This window comes from Furipterus horrens, unplaced genomic scaffold, assembly GCF_987537825.1.
Source record: "Furipterus horrens unplaced genomic scaffold, mFurHor1.1.pri manual_scaffold_17, whole genome shotgun sequence".
NCBI classification, from domain to species: domain Eukaryota; kingdom Metazoa; phylum Chordata; class Mammalia; order Chiroptera; family Furipteridae; genus Furipterus; species Furipterus horrens.
The window spans coordinates 58,558,855-58,571,831 of NW_028327187.1; the positions used below are offsets into that span (position 1 = coordinate 58,558,855).

Genomic DNA, 12,977 nt, shown 5'->3' on the forward strand with positions numbered 1-12,977 from the left:
TTTCCCTCTCTAGTCGCGGGAGGAGGGAAGAAGGAGAAAAAAAAAGAAAAAAATATAAAGAATGGAAATTAAACTCCAGTGAAAATTAGAAGAACAAAGATTTTCCTTCATGCTGTATATTTTTCTCCCTACCTGATCCCTCCAGAAATTGGCTCCCTGAGGAAGTAAGTAATGACATAAGGTTCTTTGCATGAAAATAATAAGACCAGTGGTTAATAGAGGTCTTGCCGACCAAGACTTTGACTGGAATGTCATGCCAAAAAAAGACATGCTTGGGCTCTGGTTATTACCAAAAACCCTGAGGAACCAGAGGTGACCTTAGAAGGTAATAAAAGCCCACGAGGAAAAAGGCCTGGTACCTAGGTTGGATGTGCGGTCCATGGCAATCTTTCCAGGGAAGGAATGAAGATTGCTTTCCTGAGAGATGGCTGAAAGGGACCTTAAAGCACAATGGAAAACCTGAAGGACTTGGAAAAGACAGGTGTCTACAGACAAGGCTGAATGGCAGGTATGTGGCTCAACTTCGGTGCCCTGAAGGGTAGACTGAAGGTCACCCTAAGTGTTCCATGTGTAAGTTCCAGGAAAGCAGACTTAAAGATCATAAGTGATCATTTGCTGCTCTTGTTGAGTTTGTGCGAATGAACAGGGTAAATTAAAAATGAACATAATACAGTCCCTTTAATGACAGCGGGGTAAGCTGAGGGAGAAAAATCGTGACCCGAGGAAAATCACAATACCCATTGGTAGGCTATAAAGTAATACAGCTAACCATCGTTAAAGTCTCTTCATTTAAAGTTATCTAGCATTTGTATATCGAACTAGATCTGTGACATCATCAAAGATGTTTAATATACAGGCAAGAAGAATGTCAAACGCCTTGCAACTGGATGTCTTCCCATTAAGAAAGGCTTAAAGAACTAGAGAATGGTTTGTGGGTTATACTACATAGATTAACATATGTCTTCTGTTTACAAAGGGTATAAGTCTAGGACCTCACTACCTGAGTCATTGTTTGTATGTATAGACCTCACTTAATCCTGTCTGCATCGCTGCCTCCTGAGACTGAATGGTTTGGCTGTACCAAGTGGCTGGGTTGGTGAAGAATGGGATGGTCTGTGGGCTTCACCTTAAAAAAGGTTTCTCTTTTCTATTCCAATGGCTTGGACAGAAAAGACCCAGAGGTCTAAGAGGAGGGAAACCTAAAATATTTCCCTCATCCCAAGCTAAATATAATGGACAAAAGCATGCTGGACGGATATGATGTGCCTGGCACACCTTCCTCCAAAGACACCCTTCTTTTTTTTCCCTAATTGGGGACATTGAAAAATTAATCCCTGCCTTTTGTCCTCTAGTGGTTATGGGTTGAATGATGCCTTCTAACCCTGTCACCATATCTGTTGCCCTCCAAAAACAACAGGGACACCAGCCTGTTAAACCAAGCACACCGTGGTCTGGGGACAGCCAGCTTACCTGGAGTCTACATGACCCTTCTCCATGTGGGAAGGCCACCCTCCTCTCCACACCTCCACTCTTATTAGGGATTTATGGACCGAAGGATAGGTAGGACGACGACTATGCCTAGCTTGAAGCAGCTAGAAAGGCAGTAGACCATCGCCCACTCTCCTCTATAAGATTAAAAAGGGTCTAAAGCCTGAGGGGAGGGGAATGTTACTTTTTTATTGTTATAAAAAAATCAATTAATGAAATAATTCTAAAATAATGGTAACATAGGGAAGGGAGAAGCTGGAGAGATTGCATGCAGGAACCATGGACATGGACTGGGGAAGGGAGAGATTGCTGGGGGAGGTGGGTGCTGGGCGGGGGGAACAAAGGGGAAAAAATGGAACTATTGTGACAATATAATCTATAAAATGTAATAAAAAAGTTTAAAAAACTTAATCAACATAAAATGTCCATCAGTAAGGGAAAGATTAAATGCATTATGCTAAATCTGTACAATAGAGTTGATTTTAAAAATTTGGCTGTCTGTATCCTGATGGAAAAGTACTTAGGTTATTTTATTACTTGCTGTTTATTTTCTGTAACTATATACACATTTCAGAAGAATACATTCTAGTATAAGATCCAAACACAGAAAAAGCACAAGTACAGTAGCCCCCTCATATCCCATGGGGGATATGTTCCAAGACCTCCAGTAGATGCCTTAAACCCCCAATAGAATCCTTGCCCTGGCTGGGCGGCTAAATTATTTGAAGATCATCCCATACGCCAAAAGGTTGTGGGTTTGATTCAGGTCAGGGCATATAGCTAGGTTTGGGGTTTGATCCCGATGTGCAAGAAGCAGCCCATTGATGTTTCTTTCTCACATCAATGTTTCTCCTTCTCTCTCTTTCTTTTCATCCTTCTCTCTTTCCCTTCCCCTCCTCCCTAACACCCTCCTCCCGCTCTTCCTCTCTCTCTAAAAATAGGTGCTTGGGTGAGGATTAGGGTTATTTCTGAGGGTGGTAGTGGAGGGATTGAGCAAAAAAGAAGAGAAGAGAGAAAGAACTCATGGTCACAGACAACAGTGTAGTGATTGCAGGGGGAGTGGGGGTGGACATAAAAAAGGGTATTGAAGAGAAGAGATAAATGATGATGAAAACAAAAACAACCTTTGACAGGACCCTGTATATAAGTATACTATGTTTTTTCCTATATATAGATACCTATAATAAAGTTTAACTCATAAATTAGGCACAGTAAGAGATTAACAGAACACTAATAAAATAGGACAATTATAACAATGCACTGTAATAAAAGTTATGTGAATGTGGCCATTATTAAATAAAATAAGGGTTACTAGAACACAAGCATTTGATAACTTACAGGGCTAATAAGTGACTACCAGGTGGAGAGTATACACAGCTTGGATATACTGGACAAAGGGATGATTCATGTCCAAGGCTGGATGGAACAGGGTGGTTGAAGATTTAATCATGCTACTCAAAACTGCACTTAATTAGAAACCTATGAATTTGCCTCTTCGGCTGCGACCTTCTAAGTGATGAAATGGCTAAACGCACTAAGAAGGTTGGTATTGTGGGCAAGTATGGCATCCGTTATGGTGCCTCCCTCAGGAAAATGGTGAAGAAGATTGAGATCAGCCAGCACGCCAAGTACACTTGCTCCTTTTGTGGCAAAACTAAGATGAAGAGACGCGCTGTGGGCATCTGGCATTGTGGTTCCCGCATGAAAACAGTCGCTGGGGGTGCCTGGACCTACAACACCACTTCTGCTGTCACAGTCAAGTTGGCCATCAGAAGACTGATGGAATTGAGAGATGAATAGAAGCTGCACAATTTGAAACATTGCTAGCTTATAATAAAGGGGTTAATTTATGTAACAACAACAACAAAAAAAAAAAACCTATGAATTCTTTATTCTTGGCATTTCTATTCAATGTTTTTGAACCATGGCTGGCTGCAGGTAGCAGAAACCGTGGAAAGGGGAATCGAGAGAAACAGAGGACTAGTGTATATAGAGAGAGAGCTTAGTACTATCCATGGTTTCAGGCATCCACCGGGGATCTTGGGACACATCTCCCACACATAATGGGGGAACTACTATATGTTACTGCTTTAATAGCACATTCTTAATTGGTATAGCTTTCTAGTAAGTTTTGGTGTCTGGGAAGACAAATCCTTCGTTACATTGGTTTTTCAAACTATTTTTGGATTTGCCTGAGCATTTTACATGAAGTTCTGAATTTTGTTTTTCAGTATCCTGTTGGACTTTTATTAGGATTTCATTGATTTATAGATTAACTTTGGGAATAATTAAAATCATAGTAATAAATGATTATTTTCATCCAGGGCCATGTAGTATTTTTAGGTTTTTTCATATATTCTTTTGTGCCCTTCAATCAAATTGTATAGATTTTTTCTTTTTTTAATATATTTTTTATTGTTGCTCTATTACAGTCATCCCAATTTTTCCCCTGTTGCTCTCCCCTGCCCCATCCAACTCCCACTCCCACAGTCAATCCCCACCTTGTTTTCCACACCCATGGGTCATTTATACATGGTCCTTGACTAGACCCTTCCCTTTCTTTCACCCCCTTATCCTCATCCTCCATCCCCGCTGGACACTGTCAGCCTGTTCTTTGTTTCCATGCCTCTGGTTCTATTTTGCTCCTTTGTTTGTTTTGTTCATTACTTCCTGTATCAGGTGAGCTAATATGGTATTTGCTTTCACCACCTGGCTTATTTCACTAAGCATAATACTCTCCAGTTCCATCCATACTGTAGCAAAAGGTAGGAGTTCTTTATTTCTGCTGTATAATATCTAATTGTGTAAATGTACAAAAGTTTTTTTTTTTAATAATCTATTTGATTGTTTGGTGGTTTATTTATTTATTTATTTTTAGAGAGAGGGGAAAGGAGAAAGAGAGGGAGAGAAACATCACTGTGTGGTTGCCTCTCACTCATGCCCCCAACTGGGGACCTGACATGCAACCTAGTCATGTGCCCTGACTGGGATCGAACAAGCGACACTTGGTTCACAGGCCGACCCTCAATCCACTGAGCCACAGCAGTCAGAGCCTGTACCAAAGTTTTTGATTCACTCATCCACTGATGATTACCTAGGCTGTTTCCAGAACTTAGCTATTGTAAATAGCACTGCTATCAACAGATATGCATAGGTTCCTTTGAGTTGGTGTTTAAGGATTCTTCAGGTATAATCCCAGTAGTGGAATCACTGGATCAAAAGGTAGTTCCAGTTTTAGTATTTTGAGGAAAGTCCATATTGTTTTCCACAGTGCCTGCAGCAGTCTGCATTCTCACGAACAGTGCACTAGGGTTCTGGTTTCTCCACATCCTCACCAGCACTTATTTGTTGATTTGTTAATGATGGCCATTCTGACTGGTGTGAGGTGGTATCTCTTTGTGGTTTTAATTTGCATCTCTCTGATTGCTAGTGATGTTGAGCATCCTTTTGAATGTTTATGGGCCATCTGTATGTCCTCCTGGGAAAACTGTCTGTACAGGTCCTTTGCCTATTTTTTAAAATTTATTTATTTATTTATTTATTTATCTATCTATCTATCTATCTATTTATTAATTTATTTATTTTTGGAGGGATCCCCTCTCTGTAACAATTCCCCCCTCTCAGACTTACGACCCTTTATAATCTTATAAAGGACAATGGGCAAAGGTCTCATGCTCCTCTAGCTGCTTCAAGCTGGACATGAGAGTTGTCCTACCTACCCTTGGGTCCAAAAATCCCTAATAGGAGTGGGGGTGTGGAGGGGAGGGTGGCCTTCCCACATGTGGAAGGATCTTGCAGACTCCAGATCAGTTGGCTGTCCCCAGACAATGGCATGCTTTGTTCAACAGGCTGGCATCCTTGTTGTATTCTGGAGGCAACAGATTTGGCAACAGAGATAAAGGCATCATTAAAACCAAAACCACTAGATGACAAAAGGCAGGGATTAATTTTTAAATGTCCCACGTTAGGAAAAAGAAAAACAGATTCTTTGGAAGAAGGTGAGCAATGCATGTCAAACCTATCCAAAACCCTTTTGCCCACTATACTTAGTTTGGGCTGAGGAAAATATTTTAGGTTTTCCCCCCTCTCAGACCTCAGGGCCCTTTCTGTCCAAGCCATTGGGATAGAAAAGAGAAACCAGTCTTAAAGTGAAGCTCACAGACCATCCCATGCTTCACCAATTTAGCCACTAGGTTCAGCCAACCAGTTGAGTCTCAGGAGGCAGTGATGCAGACAGGGTTAAGTGACACCTATACCTACAGACAATCACTTAGGTAATGAGATCATAGGCTTTTGCCCTATGAAAACAGAACACGCGTTACTTTATGCAACATAACCCGCAAACCAGTCTCTAAATCTGCAAGACTGTCTTTTTGGAAAGACATCCAGTTGCAAGGCATTTGACATTCTTCTTGCCTGTAAATTAAGCAACTTTAATGATGTCAGAGACTTATTTTAACTTTGAAATGAAAACAAACTTTAAATGAAAATAAACTTTAAAACAGCTGCACTAACTTATAGTCTACCACTGAGCATTGTGGTTTTCCTTGAATCGCGAATTTTCTCAAGATTACCCTCCTTGCCATTAAAGGGACTGCATTAAGTCCAGTTTTAATTTATCCTGTTTGTTTGATTAAACAAGAGCAGCAAATGATCACATATGATCTTTACATATGCTTTGCTGGAACTTACACGAGGAACATTTAGTGTGACGTTCAGTCTGCCATTCAGGGCACAGAAGCTGAGCCACATTCTGCCATTCAGCCTTGTCTGTAAACACTTGCCTTTTCCAAGTCCTTCAGGTTTTCCATTGTGCCCAAAGTCCCTTCTATCCATCTTTCAGGAAAGCAACCTTCATTCCTTCCCTAGAAAGATTGCCATGAGCCGCAAAACCAACCGAGGTACAAGGCCTTTTGTATTGTGGGCTTTTATTACATTCAAAAGTCAATCCCAGTTTCTCAGGGCTTTTTGGTAAAAATCAGAGCCCAAGCATGTCTTCTCCTTTAGGCATGACATTCCAGTCAAACTCTTGGTTAACAAGATCTCTATTAAGAACTGGTCTTATTAGTTTTATGCAAAGAACCTTATGTCATTACATATTTCTTCAGAAAGCCAAATTTTGGAGGGATTAGGTAGGGAGAAAAACATACAATGTGAATGAAAATTCTTCTCCTTCTAATATTCACTAAAATTGCATTTCCATACCTCACATTTTCTTTTGTTCACTTCCCTATGTGTGAGGGTTTTCTGGGGGTGGGGGGTTTCTGGCTCATTTATTACTTTATTTTGCTTTCATTTTTTCCCTCACTAAATTTTTTTGTCTGTTTGTTTTTCTACTACAGTTGTCCCACTTTTTTCCCTATTGCTTCACCGCACCCTGCCCACACCTTCTCCCACAGTCAGTCCCCACCCAGTTGTCCATGTCCGTGGGTCATTTATACATGTTCTTTGATTAGACCCTTCCCCTTCTTACTTCCTTTATCTCCCCAACTTTCCGCCTTGTCACTGTGAGTATACTCCTTGTTTACAAGCCTCTGGTTCAATTTTGCTCATTTATTTGTGTTGTTCATTAGTCTCCTGTAATAAGTGATAGCATATGGTATTTTTTATTCATTGCCTGGCTTATTTAACTAAGCATACTTCTCTCTAGTTCCATCCATGTTGTTGCAAATGGTAGACGTTTCTTCTTTCTCTCTGCCACATAGTACTCCACGGTGAAAATGCACCACAGTTTTTTGATCCACTCATCTAAAGATGGGCACTTAGGTTATTTCCAGCATTTGGTTATTGTAAATAGTGCTGCTATGAACATAGGGGTGCACAGGTTCTTTTGAATTGGTGTTTCAGGATTCTTCAGATATAATCTTAGCAATGGAATCGCTGGTTCAAAAGGTAATTCCATTTTTAGTATTTTTGAATAAATTCCATACTGTTTTCCATAGTGGCACCAGTGTGTATTCCCACCAATAGTGCACTAGGGTTCCCATTTCTCCACATCCTTGCCAGCACATGCTGTTTGTTGATTTGTTGATGGTGGCCATTCTGACTGGTGTGAGGGGGTATCTCATTATGGTTTTTATTTGCATCTCTCTGATGGCTAGTGATGTTGAGCATTCTTTCTTATACCTATGAACCTTCTTTATGTCCTCTTTGGAGAAGTGTTTGTTCAGGTCCTTTGCCCATTTTTTTATTGGGTTGTCTTGTCTTCTTGGTGTTGAGTCACATAAGCTTTTTATTATTTTGGAGATCAAACAATTGTCTGAGGTATCATTGGGAAATATATTTTCCTATATGGTTGGATCCCTTTTCATATTGCTGAAGTTTTCTTTTGCTGAGCAGAAACTCTTTAGTTTGATGTAGTCCTATTTGTTTATTCTTTCCTTTATTTCCCTTGCCTTAGGAGATATATCAGTGAAAATACCACTAGGTTGGATATCTGAAATTTTTCTGCCTATGTTTTCCTCCTGGGCTTTTATGGTGTCATGGTTTACATTAAGTGTTTGATCCCCCTTGGGTTCATTCTAGTGTGTGTTGTAAGTTGGTGGTCTACTTTCATTTTTTTTGCATGTCCTTGTCCAGTTCTCCAAACACCATTTGTTGACAAGGTTATTTTCACTCCATTGTATTTTCCTTCCCCATTAGTTATCCATATAGACCTGGGTTTATTTCTGGGCTCTCTATTTTGTCCCATTGATCTATATATCTGTTCTAATGCCAGTATCAGACTGTTTTGAGTACAGTAGCCTTGTAGTTTAGTTTGGTATCAGATATTGTGATTCCTCTTACTGAGATTTTCTTCCTCAAAATTGCTGTGGCTATTTCAGGTCATTTTTGGTTCCATATAAATTTTTGAAGTATTTGTTCTACGTCTGCAAACTATGCCATTGGTATTTTAATATGGATTGCATTTGAATTTATAAATTTCTTTGGGTAATATGGACACTTTAATGAGGTTGATTCTTCCCATCCATGAACATGGTATATGCTTCCATTTATTTGTATCTTCCTTAATTTCTTTCTTCAGTGTTATGTAGTTTTCTGAACACAGGTTTTTACCTCCTTGGTTAAATTTATTCTTAGGTACTTTATTTTTTTTGTTGCTATAGTAAGTGGCATTTTATATCTAGTTTCTATCTTTGATATTTTTTATTGGTGTACAGAAATACCTTCGATTTCTGAATATTGACTTTGTACCTTGGTATTTTGCCTAATTCACATATTAGGTAGAGTTGTTTTTCGTTGAGTCCATAGGGTTTTTTATGTACAATATCATGTCGTCTGCAAAAAATGATGTTTACTTTGTCTTTTCCAATTTGAATGCATTTTATTTCTCTTTCTTGTCTGATTGTAGTGACTAGAACTCCCAAGACTATGTTGAATTGGAGTGGAGAGAGTGGACATCCTCGTCTTGTTCCTGATCTCAAGGTGAATGCTTTTGGTTTTTGAACATTGAGTATGATGTTGGCTTCAGGTTTCTTGTATATGGCCTTTACTATGTTGAGTTATGACCCCTATATTCCCACTTTGCTGAGTGTTTTCATCATAAATGGGTGTTGAAATTTATCAACTGCTTTTTCAGCAACTATTGATATGATCATGTGGCTTTGTCTTTCATTTTTTAAAAGTATATTTTATTGATTATGTTGTAACACTAGTTCCAATTTTTCCCCTCTGTTCCCCTCTGCCCAGTACTCCCTTCCCTCCAGCAATCCCACCACCCCTTTAGTTCATGTCCATGGGTCATGCATATAAAAGTTCTTTGGCTGCACACTTTCGTATATATTCTTAACATCCTCCTGTTATTTTGTACCAACTGATTATGCTTCTTAGTCCCTGCACCATTTCCCCATTTCTTCTCCTCCCCCCTTCCAGCTGATAACCCTCCAAATGATCCCCATACCTATGATGCTGTTTCTATTCTGGTTTGCTTAGTTGGATTTTGCTTTTTTTTTTTCCATTCGGTTGTTGATAGTTGTGAATTTGTTGCCATTTTAGTGTTCATAGTTTTGACCTCCTTTTTCTTAAGTAAGTCCCTTTGACATTTCATATAATAATGGCTTGGTGATGATGAATTCCTCTAGATTTACCTTGACTTGGAAGCACTTCACCTGTCCTTCCATTCCAAATGATAGCTTTGCTGGATAGAGTAATCGTGGCTGTAGGTTGCTTTTCATTACATTGAATACTGCTTGACAGTCCCTTCCTGCCTGCAAAGTGTCCTCTGAGAAATCAGCTGATATTCCTATAGGCACTCCCCTGTAGGCAACTCTCCGCCTGTCTCTTGCTGCCCCCAGGACACCGTCTATATCTTTCACCTTTGACATCTCAGTCATGATGCGTCCTGGTGTAATCCTCTCTGGGTCCAGCTCGCCCGGGACCCTCTGTGCTTCCCAGACCTATATTCCATCTTATTTGGAAAATTTGGAAAGTTTTCCTTGTGTTTTTCAATTCTTGCTTCCTCATTCTGCACTGGTTGACTGTTTTTTTCTTCCTTGTGTTCCAAATCATTGATTTGAACTGGGTTTCCTTCCCTTCACCAAGCGGACTCTGCTGAAACAGGCATCCCTGGACCCCACCCCAACCCCCACTGGTCTGTACAGTCAGAAGCAATGAGGCTTGATTTTCCCTGGTGCTGGGACCATGAACTTCAGTGTTCGGTGAGGAGTTGGGAACGCTCTCCAGGTGTCTCTCCTGACTCTACAAAACATGTGACTGCACTTTCTGCTGGCACATCGCTGCTGCCACTGCCTGCTGCTGCCATTGCTGCTGTCACCACACCGCATCCTCTCTGCCTCAGCTCCACCCCTCCTACCTTTCTGGATGAGTATTTCTTCCTTGTATCTTTGTTTGCTGGACTTCCATGCAGTTTGATTTTCTGCAACTTCTGGTTGTTTTTAGTTTTGAGGTACTTGTATTACTTCCTAGCTGTGGTAGGATATGCAGTGTGTCTGTCTATGCCTCCATCTTGGCCAGAAGTCCCTCATTTTGCTTCTGTGGTGTATTACGTTTATTGATTTGCAAATATTAAACCATCCTTGTATTCCTGGGATGAATCCCACTTGATCATTGTGTGTGATATATCTAATGTGTTGCTGGATCTGGTTTGCCAATATTTTGTTGAAGATTTTAGCATCTATGTTCATCAGCGATATTGGCCTGTAGTTTTCTTTTTCTGTTGTGTCTTGACCTGGTTTTGGAATTACAGTAATACTGACTTCATAGAAAGAGTTTGGGAGTCTTTTCTTCTTGGAACTTTTGGAATAGTTTGAGAAGGATAGGAGTTAGTTCTTTCCTAAATGTTCTCTAATATTCACCTGTGAAGCCACCCGGTCCAGAACTTTTTTGTGCCAGGAGTTTTTTGATTACTGCCACAATTTCACTAGCTGTTGTTGGTCAGTTCAGGCTTTCTTCTTCTTCTTGATTCAGTTTTGGAAGGTTATGTGTTTCCATAAATTTGTCCATTTCATCTGGGTTGTCGAATTTCTTGTGATACAATTATTCCTAGTAATTTCTTAAAAGTCTTTCTATTTCTGTGGTATTATTGTGATTTCTCCTCTTTTGTTTCTGGCTTTATTTATTTGGGTCTTATGTCTTTTTTTCTTGATGATCCGGGTTAAAAGCTTGTTGGTCTTGTTTATCTTTTCAAAGAATCAGCTCCTGGTTTTATTGATCTTCTGAATTGTTTGTTTAGTTTGTATGTCATTTAATTGTGCTCTGATCTTGATGACTGTTTTCCTTCTACTCACTCTGGGCTTTGTTGTTGTTCCTCTAGTTCTTGTAGCTGTAGTGTCAGATTTTTTATTAGAGATTCTTCTATCATTTTTAAGTAGGCCTGTATTGCTATGAATTTTCCTCTCAGGATTGCTTTCACTGTATTCCATATATTTTGGGTTGTTGTGTGTTCATTATCATTAGTTTCCAGAAACTTTTTGATTCCTTCCTTGATATCATTGTTAACCCATTCATTATTTAATAGCATGTTATTCATTCTCCACGAGTTTGAGTGTATTTGAGTTTTTTCCTTGATGTTGTTTCTAGTCTCAAGGTATTGTGATCTGAGAAGATGCTTGATAAAATTTCAATTTTCTTGAATTTGTTAAGGCTTGTTTTCTGTCCTACCATGTGGTATATCTTTGAAAACGTTCCATGTGCACTTGAGAAGAATGAATATTTTGCTTCTTTGGGGTGAAAAGTTCTATATATATCAACTAAGTCCATTTGATCTAGAGTGCTGTTTAATACCTCAATATCCATCGTGTTTCTTTGCTTCAAAGATTTGTCCATTTTTGACAATGGGGTGTTAAAGTCCCCTACTATAAGTGTGTTACTGTCTATATCCTTCCTGAAGTCTTTCAAAATTTTCCTTACATATTTGGGTGCTCCTCTGTTGGATGCATACATGCTTACAAGGATTATATCTTCTTGATGGATTTTTTAAAAAGTACTATGAAATGTCACCCTTTGTTACTTTCTATGGCCTTTGCTGTGAAATCTCTTTTGTCTGATATAAGTATTGCTACCCCAGCTTTTTTTTCATGTCCATTTGCTTGAAATACTTTTTCAATTTTTTCACTTTCAGTCTGTGTAGATCTTTTGTTCTAAGGTGGGTCTCTTGTAGACAGCACATATATGGGTCATGCTTTCTAATCCATTCAGCTACCCTATGTCTTTTGAGCGCTGCATTTAATCCATTTATTTTAAGGTTATTATCGATTGGTACTTATTCATTGTCATTTTCCCCCTTTTGTACTTGTGTTCCTCTCTGTCTCTCTCTGTTTCTTCATCTTAAAGTAAACCCTTTAGCATCTCTTGCAATGCTGGTTTGGTGGAGATGTATTCTTTTAGTCTGCTTTTGTTTGGGAAACTCCTTATTTCACCTTCCATTTTGAATGAGAGCCTTGCTGGGTACAGTAGTCTCAGTTGTAAGCCTTTGTTTTCCATTGCTTGGAATATTTTTTGCCATTCCCTTCTGACTTGTAGCATTTCTGTTGAGAAATCTGATGATAGCCTTATTGGAGCTCCCTTGTATGTTATTAGCTGTTCCTCTCTTGCTGCTTTAGGATTTTCTCTTCGTCTTTCAATGTTGCCATTTTAATTATGATGTGTCTTGAGGTGGGCCTGTTGGGGTTCATCTTCATTGGGATCCTCTGTGCTTACTGGACTTGCATGACTCTTTCGCTCATCAAATTAGGGAAGTTTTCTGTCATTAATTTTTCAAACAGGTTTTCTATACCTTGCTCCTCTTCTTCACTTTCTGGTATTCCTATGATACAGATATTATTACGTTTCATGTTGTCCTGCAGCTCTCTTAAAACCTCTTCATTCTTTTTCAGTCTTTTTTCATTTTGTTGCACTATCTGGGAATTTTTTTCTACATTGTCCTCCAGCTCACTGATCCGATCTTCTGCTTCCTCTAGCCTGCTTTTAATTTTATTCTACTGTGTTCAATTCAGAGATCATATTCTTCATTTCCTCCTGGCTCTTATTGA

The 12,977-nt window shown here is 39.3% G+C and overlaps 1 pseudogene; it reads left to right on the plus strand.

Moving 5' to 3' along the window:
• Positions 1-3,009: 3,009 nt before the first annotated feature.
• On the plus strand, positions 3,010-3,288 carry LOC149991086 (large ribosomal subunit protein eL43 pseudogene; annotated as a pseudogene).
• The last annotated feature ends 9,689 nt before the right edge of the window (positions 3,289-12,977 follow it).